Raw genomic sequence first — 13883 nt, 5'->3', positions numbered from 1 at the left:
TCCTGTCTGCACACGGCTCTATGTGCTCTACGCGCTCCACGTGCTCTCCGGCACGTTCTTTCCGGCACGTGCTCTCCGGCACGTGCTCTCCACGCACGCGCTCCTCAGACACACGGAGGCCGCCCTGACCCTCAGCGCGCTGCTCCTGGAGGCACGGCCTCGCCTCGGCGACTCTCACGCTCTCCCCCGCAGCTCGCACATCCTGTCCGCCCCGCCCCCCCGCCCCCCGTCTCTCCTCCTGGATTCTCCACACGGAGCCTCTCTGGCGTCACGGGCTGCAGTCCGGCTCTTCTCCAGGAGGATGAGGTAATGTCACTCACTGTCCCCAGTCCTAGGGTGCTCGCGCACCCGGCCGTCCCCCTTCCCCGTGCTCGGGGACACCCTGCCCGCGTCCCTCTGCGTCCCCGGCTGGCGTGCTCCCGGACGCGCTCCCGCCTCGCCCAGGGCCCCTCCCGGTCCCGTGTTTCCAGGCCCAGCGCGGGGACCCCGGCAGGAGCCCCGCCGTGTGGGTGGAGCGGGACGCGCCTCCCTCCGCCGCGCGCGTCCTCCTCAGCAGCTTCTTCCCGGCGGGCGGTAGGCACGCGTGCGTCATGTTCCGGAAGAGTCCGGGAAGCCTGTCCGCGTCGCCCTCTCCTCACAGACGCTCTTCGCCCTCGGGAGAGCCCCCCGTCCGGGCTCACCCACCCTGCGACCCGGCTTCCGCGCGCCTCCCGTCCTGGTGTTGCGTTCCTGCGGGCGCGGCGGTGGCGCCGCTCCGTCCCGCGGCCTCTGGCTCCGGGGCAGCGCCGGCCTTCCCCGCGGCCCTCCTGCCCCTTCCTGAACCCCAGCACTTCCCGCCTTCCCCCGGCCCTCGGCGCGCTCCTTGCGGGGGCCGGCCGCCCTCCCGGGCCGGCCCACAGGCCTCCCGGGAGGCGGAAGTCGCGCACACTCCAGTCCCCGTGGGCCCGGCGCGGGACGTCTGGCTTGTCCCCAGACCTCGTCTGTGCGCCCGGGATGCCCGCTCTGGGCGTTTCCAGCCGTGTCCCTCGAGCCGCAGCCCTGGGGGCCAGCTCCCCAGCCTCAGCTTCGTCACGCAGCCATGTTCCCAGGGACTCCACACACTCCTCGCGCGTGTCCCCGCTGTCACCGTGGCCTTCCTTTGGACTCCTCTTCTCTGGACGAGGAGAATCTGTGTCCTAGGCTGGCCTCCCGAGCCAGCGAGAGAGGCCGAGTCCTTGCCCCGGGGCTCTTCCGGGTTCTTCCCGCTCTGCTTCCCGCCGCACCAGTCCGGTTCTTCCCCCTGCCCCGCTTCACCCACACGCCAAAAGTGCCAGGTAGGCGGAAGTAGAAGGGCATAAGGTGCCCCCTTTGTTTGTGCTGGGGGCTCAGAGCTGTGCAGATGACTCTTCTCTGAGCCCGCAGGCGTTCAGTAAACCTCCTGTCCCCCAAGATCTCCGGCTGCCGCTTGGTTCTTCCCTCCGGCCATCCAGTCCCCGTTCTGTAACACTCTCGCTCAGTGCTTCCACGTGCGTGCTGCCCGGACGGGTGGCATCAGCACCCCCTGTTCTTCGAGGCCAGCTTACAGGAAGGTCCAATTATGGGACTTCAAGATGTGACTATCTTGTAAAGCGTTTGCTTTATTAGCTAAAAACGTGAAAGTGGTAAGTCACAGCTGTCACCTTCTTGATTCCCTTTTGCGCCTTCTTCCTTGCAATCCTGCTCATCTGTTCCAAAATTAACATGATTCAAGGCCCCTGTGCTCCCTGGCCAGGCTTTCCTTTTTGCTTCTATCTGCATTTCCAAAGTCTTCACTGCTTACTATTTTTAGGGAGATGGAGGTAGTAGATCTTTTGTTCTTTTTCCATTGACAAGGATCTCTGTGTGTCTCATGTACAAAGGCAAAAACTCTGCACAACTGTTGTAAACTCTGAGAAGAGCTTAGCATCAAAATAAAAAATAAAACTGAAAATGGTGGTAGAAGTGTCACCCAGTGCCAGGGACCCCAAGCCAGTGGCGGGGCGGGGGGGGGGGGGGCTTCAGCTCCACACAGAAAGACATGTTTTGGCCTTAGGCCATTGCAGCCTGTGCTTCCACGACCCCAGCAGCAATGACCAGGCTCTTGGGCGATGGCTCCTATGGCTTTAGCTGAGGACCCCAAAAGGCTAATTCCCACACCAGTGACCTCAGACCTCCAGGGGTGGGGTGGCCTGGGGCCTCAGAGCTTCCTGAAGACCCCCAGTGATTGTGACATGCGGCAGAGGTGCAGAGCCATGATTTAAACTCTTCCTTCACAGAAGGTTATTACTGATTATCTGATTGACCTGTTGTTGCTCTCCTGCTGGTGAATAATAACTTCTGACAGAGAAATTGGAAACTTGGTGTTTTAGGGAGCTGCCACCTTACTGCCCTACTGCAAAGGCAAAGAGGCAAATGTAAATGACAAGAATGATAACGGTAATGTCGGGGTAGGGGGGGCACATGGGTGGCTCAGTTGCTTAAGTGTCTGACTAGTGATTTCAGCTCAGGTCATGATCGCAGGTTCGTGAGATCAAGCCCTGCATTGGGCTCTGTGCTCAGCAGGGAGTCTACTTGAGATTCTGTCTTTCCATCTGCCTCTGCTCTCCCCCTACCTCTGCCCGCTTGTGTGCTTTCTCTCTCTAAAATAAATAAAATTTTAAAATAATAATGATAATAATAACAGTAATGTCAGATGGAGAAAATAGGAACCCAGTTATTTTCCATATTGGTAATAAGTAAAAAAATAAAAATAAAAAATATTAAGAAATTGATTTTTTAAATCATTAAATATGAATTTAAAAGAATCTTAATTGGAAAAACTGACATTAGATCAGTTAGATCTTTTTTTCCTGTTACCAAATGCAAATAGCACAGCCTGTGTTGTGTGTGTTTAAGACCTCACTTTGCTTTTATCAACTGAACCAACAGCACTTTTTAAAGTCTCACCAGGGCAAACTTAAGAACATCAGTCACATGGGTGCTAAGTAGCCCCAAAAGGTGGTTATTCAATGATCAAATAATTACAATTTTGGAAAGTCAATATAGGAGTCTCCAAGTTATAAAACGTACCTTAGGCGCTTAAAAAAAGGGGCTAGCATGTGCCCCGACATATTTATTTCTCTTAATTGTAGGTTTATATATATTTATCTTTAAAGTATTTAGAACTGCATTAATATAATATGTATATTATATGTAAAAATAGAAGTGAAAAGGATAAATAGAAGGTGAAATAAGCACTATTTTAAAATATTTTAATGTTATTTGGGGCGCCTGGGTGGCTCAGTCGTTAAGCGTCTGCCTTCGGCTCAGGTCATGATCCCAGGGTCCTGGGATCGAGCCCCGCATCGGGCTCCCTGCTCAGCCGAGAGCTTGCTTCTCCCGGTCCCCCTGCTTGTGTTCCCTCTCTAGCTGTCTCTCTCTCTGTGTCAAATAAATCAATAAAATCTTTAAAAAAATTTTTTTTCATGTTATTTAATGATATAAAAATATCTTACTAAAAAATAATAGAGCAGTTTTATCGATTGTGCATCATTTTTTTTTTTAAATTTGGTTTGCAGCTTTTGATGCAGAAATATGAGGTCTGGCTCTAGATTCCATTTATTTTGACACTTGGTTTTCAGTTCCATCATTGGTGAAAAGGATTCTCTGGAATACCCATGAATCCAGGTGGAGGATGTGGGGCCCTGGCTGCCCTCCCTGGGTTGTGCCTCCAGTAATTCAAGCATTTCCACTCATTCTAGAAAGATTTTAAGGGAGTCAGTTTTATCTTTCCTGATAGGGGTCAGGAGGTTTTGCATATTAATTAGAAGATATTTTACTTTTTATATTTTTATCAAGTGGGTTCTTTTGGAGGATTTCAAAACAAGTTAAAAAACACTCCATTCCCCAGTTTTTAAGCATGCTGTAAGAATTCTCATAACAACACAAAATTATAGCAGCAAAAAGTGCTCTCATCCCAGCACTTTCCTTTGGAAAAGGAGGTTATCTTTATCCTGGTGTTAAATCCTGAAATTTACCAGGAGGAGTAGATAATGCCTGATCATTTTTGAAAGTATCTTGTAGGTGACACTTCTTAGGGATACTTCTAGGCATTGAAAAATTTAGCAACATTTTAGACTTTTTGTTGTAATGTCTAAGCTAAAAACCTCATTTAAATATTTTATTATGATTCTTTCTCTCTAAAATAAATAAATCTTTAAAAAGGTGGGGGGAGGGTAGCGCCTGGGTGGCTCAGTCGATTGAGCACCCGCCTCTTGGTTTCAGCTCAGGTCATGATCTCAGGGTCCTGGGATCTAGCTACTACCCCTTCCCTTGGGCTCTGCACTCTGCTTGGGGATTCTCTCCCTCTGCCCCTCCCCCCACCCATGCTTGTACACCTCTGTCTCTGTCTCTCAAATAAATAAATCTTTAAAAAATAAATGTTTTATTATGAGATCATCTGAAAATTACCATGAATGGCATAAGACTTTCCTGGTTGTTCTCCATATCATTACAATAAAATTGGCTTCCAATTTAGTAATAGAACCCATATGTTTACTTACTTGGACGTAGGCAAACTTTAATGTGCTACAATGAGCTGAAAGCGAGTGAGTGAAGCAGGGGCAATGCTCTCCTTATGGAGCCTCTTTATTTTTCGGACATGCCCACTGCCTTATCGTGACAGCGATGCACATAAACACTCATCCCGATGGAGAGTTCTGGGGTTCACACATGACTTTGGAGACCAATGGTCTAGACAACCAGTCAGGTTAGAGGTTCCCAAAAATTCAACTGCCCTGCTCTTCATCATCTTTCCTCCTTTTAAAGTTTTATTCATACAGGTCTTTATTTCTTTTTTTTTTTTTTTAAAGATTTTATTTATTTGTCAGAGACACAGCGAGAGAGGGGAACACAAGCAGGGGGAGTGGGAGAGGGAGAAGCAGGCGCCGAGCAGGGAGCCCGATGCGGGGCTCGATCCCAGGACCCTGGAATCATGACCTGAGCCGAAGGCAGACGCTTAACGACTGAGCCACCCAGGCGCCCCCAGGTCTTTATTTCTTGATAAGCACATTTCTAGGTATTTTTAATTAGGTTTTTATAATAAATGGGACATTTTCAAAAGTGGGTATTGCTGGCAGATATGGACATCAACAATTCTGTATTTTGGCTCCATCACTTACTACCTGTGGGCAAATTATTAACTTCTCTGTGCCCCAGTTTCCTCTTCTGTAAAGCTGGGATTAATATCAGTGTCTGCTTCATAGAATTGTTATGACAACGAAACAAGTTCCTATGTAAGGAATACTCAGCACAGTGCCTGGCACACCACTAACCATTACGATGACAGTGATGATCCAGCCATCTTGCTGACTTCTTTTTCCTTATAATAAAATCTGTATTCTTTTAGGTTTTCCAGGCATATAATCCTATTATCTATAAATAATATTTTTCCTCCTTTCCTATAATTACATTTTATTTCTTTTTTGTCTAATAATTATTAATAATAATTTAATAATAAAAATATTACATAATGGAGATAGTGCATACACATGTGCCTTATTTTAATATCATATTTCACCATTAAGTGCTATATATTCATACATTTCTTACTGAGTAATTGATATATTCTTCCATTCCTATTGCACTTATGACTTCAATCAAGAATGAATTTTGAAATGATCATACAGTTTTTCTCTTTGACTTTTAATATGATTATTTATACTGGTAGATTTCCTGATATTGAACCATCCTCGAATGAATGAGTTGATCCCTTACTTGGCTATGGTTTATGATTTTATAATGCGCTGATGAACTGTTAACTAAAACTACGACTTTTGCATTAATATTTATAAGTGGGATCAGTCTGTAGTTCTCTTGATCATGTTCAACACCTTCCTCTACTCTTTACTTCCAGTAGATGAGTAGTAGGACCTAGGGACTTAATCGGATTCTGGCTTATTTGGGTAGGCTTGTCTCACAGGGGCTGTGTTCCTCCAATGGAAGGCCCAATATCTCTGGTTATCTCTCTTTTAATTCATTAGGGATTGCAGAATAGTGGCGTTCTACCAGCCTTTATCTTCATTTATTAGCTGGAATACCAGCTTCTCATCTACTACAGTTTATAAAGAAAAGGTGAGATAATAGCTTGAAAGTCTGATTTTTTTCCCCTTAGCATCTTCCAGAGGTAACCCATGTGCTTTCTGTATTTCTTCTCTTTTTGGGGTGTGGGGTGATGTTCAGTGTGTTTAGTATTATTTAGCATTATTATGAACCAATGTGCTTAAATGGGTTTGGTGTGCTTCAATCTGCTGTGTTATTGATGATCAGATTGCCCTCTTCTTGGCCAGTGAGACCTTCCTCAGGTTGGCTTCTGAATCCTTTTGACACGCCCTCCCTTCTTTGCTATCTGGTGTGACAAGATGTTTGAGGTCATCCCACCCCTGACCAGGGATCTGCTCTCCGCAAGGAGCCCTGGTTCATCGAAGTGAGAAATAGTGGTAGAGATACACTGTGTGATAGAGTGCACCCCTGGGGGCTAGGGGAGCTCCTCACTTCTGGATTGGTCTTTGCTTCCACATTTATCAGTGGACAGATCTAGGAGATAAGTTTAATTGTTCTTGTTCCTTAAAAAATATAAATCACAAGTTTCTATTTATAGTTCAAATTTGGGGCATTAAGGTTCTCATTTAACTGCTATCTTAAATCTGTATCTCCTATCCTCCATGCTGAGAATTCTTTCATTTTCAAATACTTCAGGACAACATTGAAATATGGTGGACATCCTTGGTTTCTTTCTACCTTATTAATAAGCTGTCGGTATTTCTCCATTGACTATGGTATTGGATTTTAGGTAAATTCTTCTTTCCATGTTTTATTAAAGGGTTTTAAGGAATAGATTTTGAAATTTTATCAAATCTCATTCCAACATCTATGGAGATGATCAAGTTTTTCCAATTTTATCCATACATTTGATTAATTTTGTTAATAGATTTTCCAATATTGAGTCATCCTTGCATTCCAGTTTTGAAAACAGTTGATGATGATATCAAGTGCTGCTTGATTCCATTTGCTAGTGTTTTACTTTGGATTTCTGCATTAGTGATTGCACTTGAGATGGCCTGTGATAGTTCTTGGTGCCATCCACCTCAGGTTTCGGTGTCTGCAGTATGCTGACTACATAAAAACATTAAAATGTTTCCTTCCCAACCCCCATGCTTGGGGAACCATTTACATATCTTGGGTTTATCTGTTCGTTCTTAGGTCTGTAGACTTCACTTGTGAACTGTCTGTGCCCTTTCCTCCACATGGGAGAGCCCTTTGAAACCATTATCTCATTATTTCTTGACACTCGAATAGTTCATATTTTCTAAATAGTTTCCTTTTTTTTTTCCCTAGGAAACTGAAAGATAATGGAAAATATATACTGGTCTCTGCCCCTGGTTCCTGGCCCAGAGTTCCTAAACCCTTGTAACTTCCTAAGTGGTAAGAATAGTAGGAGCATCTTCTGTTCTAGTGTTTGGTCTTTGACTGGGGTTTCCTGATGCAGGGCACCTGAAATGCTTGCAATTTCCTGGGTGGTAGGAGCATCTTTGGTTCTAATGAGGTGACTTTGGGTGGGCTCCTGGGTGTCTCCTGGGTTGGTTACCATGATCAGAGGCTTGGGATTTTCAGCCCTGCCTTCCATTCTCTTGAGAAGGGGAAAGGGCTAAAAAAGGAGTTAGGATCCGTGACGTCTATGTCAGGAAGCCTACATAAGATCCCAGTGGAACGGGGTTCAGAGAGTTTCCAGGCTGGTGAGCACAACACTGAGGCTCCCATGCTCAGGGTCCTCCCAGATCTCGCCCTATGCATCTCTTCATCTGACTGTTCATCTCTATCCTTTATCATAGCCTTTAATAAGCCAGTGAATGGAGATGTTTCCCTGAGTTCTGTGAGCTCCTTTAGCAAATGAATGGAACCCGAGGAGGGAATCGTGGGAACCTCTGATTTATATCCTGTTGGTCAGAAGCTCAGGTGACACCCTGAACCTGCTCTGGCCTTGGAGGTGGGGGAGGGGTGTCTGGTGGGACTGAGCCCTTAGCCTTCGGGATCAGAACTGAGTTGAGTTGCAGGACACTCTGCTGGTGTCTGAGAATTGCTTGTTGGTGTGGGGCAACTTCCACACATCTGATGACTGGCAGTGTGAGAAGTGAAGTGTTCTGTGTGAGAGTCAGGAGGTCCCCAGAGCACAAACGCCCAGGACCCAGAACTGAGGCTTTTCCCTACAGCAGGAGGGAAAGATGGGGCTTTTCATTTTTAGAATTATCGATTTTATTTACTGTATTCTTTTATGTATCTTAGCTGATATTAGATTTATTAGTTTTACCATTTTCTCTTTTCTATATGTATTAATTTATTCCTTCTAGTTTTTTTTGTTTGTTTTAATTTTTTTTTTAAAGATTTTATTTTTAAGTAATCCTCTCTACCCAATGTGGGGCTGGAATTCACAACCTTGAGATCAAGAGTCTCACATTCTACCAAAGCCAGCCAGGTGCTCCCTTGTTTCTTTAGTTTCAAAATATTGTTCTTTTTCTAACATCTAGAGTTGAATGCTTAAACTATTTTTCATTATTTTTTGCTTTTTAAAAATAATACTTGACTATGAATCTTTCTAAGCAATGCTTTAGCTTTAGTATTGGTGCTATTGCTATCAGCTATCATAATTTTTTCTTTGACCCAAATGTGTTAAGAGATTTTAGAAAATTATACAGGTAACACTCCCCCCCCAATTTTTACAATTAATTCTAATTGTCCTGACCTGAGATCAGAGAAAGTCATGTGTAGCTTTTGTCTTTTCCCTGAGGCGATCTTTGTGTTAAAAGCAGAACTGTTCACAGAAGAATGCAAAAGATGTGTTCTTGGGAACTAAAAAGAAAGTACCAAAACTTTTTGTATTTACTTTTAAAAAAATTTTTTTTAAAGATTTTATTCATTTGAGAGAGAGAGAGTACAAGTGTGAGCAGGAGTTGGGGGTGCGGGGCGGGGTAGGGGAGGCTCAGAGGGAGAAACAGACTACCTGCTGAGCAGGGAGCCAGACATCCCAGGACACTGGGATCATGACCTGAGTCAAAGGCAGATGCTTTTTTTTTTTAAGATTTTATTTATTTATTCATGAGAGACAGAGAGAGAAGCAGAGGGAGAAGCAGTCTTCTCACTGAGCAGGGAACCCGTTGTGGGACTTGATCCCAGGACCCTGGGATCATGACCTGAGCCGAAGGCAGACACTCAACCATCTGAGCCACCCAGGCGCCCCAAAGGCAGACGCTTAACCGACTAAGCCACCCAGGTGCCCCACTTTAAATTTTTTTTAAGTTTATTTATTTAAGCAATCTCTACACCCAACATGGGCTCGAATTCATGACCTTGAGACCAAGAGCCACATGCTGCACCAACTGAGTCAGCCACGTGCCCCTGTATTTACTTTAATAATTAAGAACTGTCAATAGTACAACTATCTTGCTTATGAATACGTAGTTATAAATTGCGAGTAAAGGTTTCTAATTGATGGACTAGCCAAATATATGGTTAATGTGCTTGACTGTCTTACAAGCACTTATAAAGATGTATTCTTTGTTAACAATGAATAGGGTTTACATGAATCAATTAGGTCTACCTTATTTTTTATATCCTTCAGGCTTTTAGATGTAATTATTTTTCCCTATCAGATTTACCATGAACCAGTAGGAGTGAATGAAAGCTTCGTAATTCCAAAATGTTTCTATCAATGGCTTCTTGTATTCCTCGGAGCATTTGAATAACATTTTCTGATGCTGGGCTACTTGGTATGTTAGACTGTACCTTTTGTTGTTTATAAATGGCCTTCCTTCATCACACTGAATACTCTGTCCTAAATGCAACCTCCTCTGATGGTGACATTGTAACCTCTGCTTTCTCCTTGTTTTCATTTGTCTGGCATGTTTTTGCCCGTCTTTTACTGCAATATTTTTTTTTTTTAAAGATTTTATTTATTTGAGAGAGAGAGAATGAGAGACAGAGAGCATGAGAGGGAGGAGGGTCAGAGGGAGAAGCAGACTCCCTGCCGAGCAGGGAGCCCGATGCGGGACTCGATCCTGGTACTCCAGGATCATGACCTGAGCCGAAGGCAGTCGCTTAACCAACTGAGCCACCCAGGCGCCCCTTTTACTGCAATATTTAAGTTACTTTATTTTAGACCTCTTTTATGTGACATATAAATCGGGTTTTGCTTTGTGATTCCATCTGAGTTTTTAAAAATTATTTTAAATGATGGTTAAATACATAAAACATAAATTTTACCATCTCAGTGATTTTTTTTTAATTTTTTATTTATTTATTTGAGAGAGAGAGAGAGAGAGAAACAGCATGAGAGGGGATAGGGTCAGAGGGAGAAGCAGGCTCCCCGCTGAGCCGGGAGCCCGATGTGGGACTCGATCCCAGGACTCCGGGATCATGATTTTTAATGTATATATATTTTAAGTTTTTATTTAAATTCCAGTTAACATACAGTGTAATATTAGTCCTGGGTATAGAGTGTAGTGATTCAAAGCTTCCATATAACACCCAGGGCTCATCACAAGGGCACTCCTTCATCCCCATCACCTATTTCACCCATCCCCCCTCCCCACCCACCTCCCCACTGGTGGCCATCAGTGTGCTCTCTATAGTTAAGAGTCTGTTTCTTGGTTTCTCTCTCTTTCTCTTTTCCCCTTTGCTCTTTTGTTTTGTTCCTTAAATTCCACATATGAATGAAATTATATGGTGTTTGTCTTTGTCTGACTGACTTATTTTGCTTAGCATAATACTCTCCACCTCTGTCCGTGTCTTTGTAAATGGCAAGATCTCATTCTTTTTTATGGCTGAGTAGTATTACATCGTGTATATATATCACATCTTCTTTATCCATTCATCTGTCAATAGACATCTGGGCTCTTTCCATAATTTGGCTATTGTAGATAATGAGGCTATAAACATTGGAGTGCATATATCCCTTTGAATTAGTATTTTTATATTTTTTGGGTAAATACCAAGTAGTGCAATTACTGGATCATATGGTAATTCTATTTTTAATTTTTTGTGGAACCTCCACACTGTTTCCCACAGTGGCTGTACCAGTTTGCATTCCTACCAACAGTGTAAGAGGGTTCCCCTTTCTCCACATCCTCGCCAACATCTGTTGTTTCTTATGTTGCTAAGTTTAGCCATTCTGACAGGTGTGAGATGGTATCTCATTATAGTTTTGATTTGTATTTCCCTGATGATGAGTGATGTTGAGCATCTTTTCATGTGTCTGTTGGCCATCTGGGTGTCTTCTTTGGAGAAATGTCTGTTCATGTTTTCTGCCCATTTTATAACTGGATTATTTGTTTTGGGCTGTTGAGTTGTATCAGTTCTTTATAGATTTTGCCTTTTAGTTTTGTTGATTGTTTCCTTCACTGTGCAGAAGCTTTTTACCTTGATGATGTCCCAATAGTTCATTTTTGCTTTTGTTTCCCTTGCCTCAGGAGACGTGTCTAGTAAGAAGTTGCTATGGCCAATGTCCAAGAAGTTACTGCCTGTGTTCTTCTCTAGGATTTTGATGGTTTCCTGTGTCACATGTAAGTCTTTAATCCATTTTGAATTTATTTTTGTATATGATGTAAGAAAGTGGTCCAGTTTCATTCTTCTGCGTGTAGTTGTCCAGTTTTCCCAACACCATATGTTGAAGAGACTGTCTTTTTCCCATTGCATATTCTTTGCTGTTTTGTTAAAGATTATTGACTATAAAGCTGTAGTGATCTAAACAGTATGGTCCTGGCACAAAAATAGACCCATAGATCAATAGAACAGAATAGAAAACCCAGAGATGAACCATCTCAACCATTTTTTTTTTAAGATTTTATTTATTTATTTGACAGAGAGAGAGATTGCAAGAGCAGGAACACAAGCAGGGGGAGTGGGAGGGGGAGAAGCAGGCTTCCCGCTGAGCAGGGAGCCTGATGTAGGGCTCGATCCCAGGACCCTGGGATCATGACCTGAGCCGAAGGCAGACGCCTAACGACTGAGCCACCCAGGCGCCCCTTTCTCAACCATTTTTAAGAGCACAGTGTGGTAGTGTTAAGTACATTCACGGTATTGTCATCTATCTTCAGAACTCTTCATCTTATAAAGCTGAAACTCTGTCCCCACTAAACACTAACTGCCAGTCCCCTTCCCCAAGCTCCTGGTACCTATCCTTCTACTTTCTGTCTCTATGAATTTGACTATTCTGAGTACCTCATCTAGGTGAAGTCATGGAGTATTTATCTTTTTGTGACTGGTCTTATTTCATTTAGCAGAATGTTCTCAAGTTTCAACTGTTTTGTGGTATGTGTCAGAATTCCATCCATTTTTAAGACTGAATAATGTTCTACTGTATGTATATAGGTCATTGTATTTATCCATTCATCCACTAATGGATACTTGGGGTGCTTCCACCTTTTGGCTGCTATGCACATGGGTATACAAACATCCCTTCAAGTATCTGCTTCTAATTTTGGGGTGTATCCAAAAATGGAATTGTTGGATCATATAGGGATTCCATGTTTAATGTTTTGGGGAACCACTATACTGGTTTCCACAGCAGCTGCACCCTTTTCATTCCCATTAACAGTGCAAATGGTCCCGATTTCTCTATATCCTCGCCAATACTTGGTACTTTATGGTTTGTTAATGGTAGCCATCTTAATGGGTGTAAGGTGGCATCTCATTGTGCTTTCGGTTTGTGTTTCTTTTTCTTTTTTTTTTTTATAAAAGATTTTATTTATTTATTTGAGATAGAAAGAATGAGAGATAGCATGAGAGGGAGGAGGATCAGAGGGAGAAGCAGACTCCCCACCGAGCAGGGAGCCCGATGAGGGGCTCGATTCCAGGACCCTGGGATCATGACCTGAGCCGAAGGCAGACGCTTAACGACTGAGCCACCCAGGCGCCCCTATTTCTGGACTCTTCTGTTCCCTTGGTCTGTACTGTCTTACACCAGTACCACACTATCTTGGTCACTGTAGCATTATATTAAGTTGTTTTTTTTTTTTTTAAGATTTTATTTATTTATTTGAGAGAGAGAGAGAGAGCACGAGAGGGAAGGGGATCAGAGGGAGAAGCAGACCCCCCGCCAAGCAGGGAGCCCGATGTGGGACTCGATCCCGGGACTCCAGGATCATGACCTGAGCTGAAGGCAGTCGCTTAACCAACTGAGCCACCCAGGCGCCCCATTGGTTTGTGTTTCTAATGATTAGTGATGTTGAGTTGCAGGTCCTGCCCTCAGTCAGGGGGAGGGGATTATACAAAAGTGTGGATGCCAGGAGGTGGAGATTATTGGGGATCGTCTTATCACCATAGCTGCATTTGAAAAATAAAGTAGAACAGACTCTATAGAAAACATCAGAATGCATCATATATAATAAGAGGATATACTTTTAAATGAAAATCTTGTTAGGAATACAGACATATCTCCATGCGTACGTGTGATAGAAGTGTGTTTCTTACTGGTGGTCCAGAACAAATAGGTTGAAAGCCACTGACCTGGGAGATCTTCCTGCAAACACTGAAGAGAAGACTGTAATTAAACTGCGTGTGAGCCCAGGCCCCGTGGCTTGTTCTCTGCTGGTCGTGCTCCCACGGCAACCGCTCTTCTTCATTTCTCCTCTCACGCATGGTAGCCATCATAGCACTTGTATTTTCAAAGAACTTACATCAGTCTAACTATTTGCTCCAAGATTTTCTCATCAAGTTCTCTGAAACTCAACAAGCCTTGCTGGTTGACATAACTGTGGGGAGCGCCCGCTTGTTCTAACCTGTTTCCCTGCTCTCCCAGCTGTGTGTGGGGCCTGCCCCGGGGGGTGTTCTCATGAAGTCTGAGCCCCCCCACCTCT

General features: G+C 43.9%; 1 long non-coding RNA gene across 2 annotated transcripts in view; it reads left to right on the top strand.

The window, feature by feature from the left end:
* The first annotated feature begins 258 nt into the window (after window positions 1-258).
* LOC145716919 (uncharacterized) overlaps window positions 259-13883 on the top strand; it is a 33349-nt gene continuing 19724 nt past the window's right edge. For both annotated transcript variants that reach the window (XR_014139857.1, XR_014139858.1), the window contains exons 1-3: window positions 259-306; window positions 7372-7458; window positions 11496-11588. This is a non-coding gene — a long non-coding RNA (uncharacterized LOC145716919). The remainder of the gene's footprint in view (window positions 307-7371; window positions 7459-11495; window positions 11589-13883) is intronic.

The sequence above is a fragment of the Leptonychotes weddellii genome, chromosome 14 (genome assembly GCF_054177405.1).
Source record: "Leptonychotes weddellii isolate Sample4059 chromosome 14, ASM5417740v2, whole genome shotgun sequence".
NCBI classification, from domain to species: domain Eukaryota; kingdom Metazoa; phylum Chordata; class Mammalia; order Carnivora; family Phocidae; genus Leptonychotes; species Leptonychotes weddellii.
Note: the sequence above shows the minus strand (reverse complement) of the source record. Positions and strands in the feature narration are given on the sequence as shown.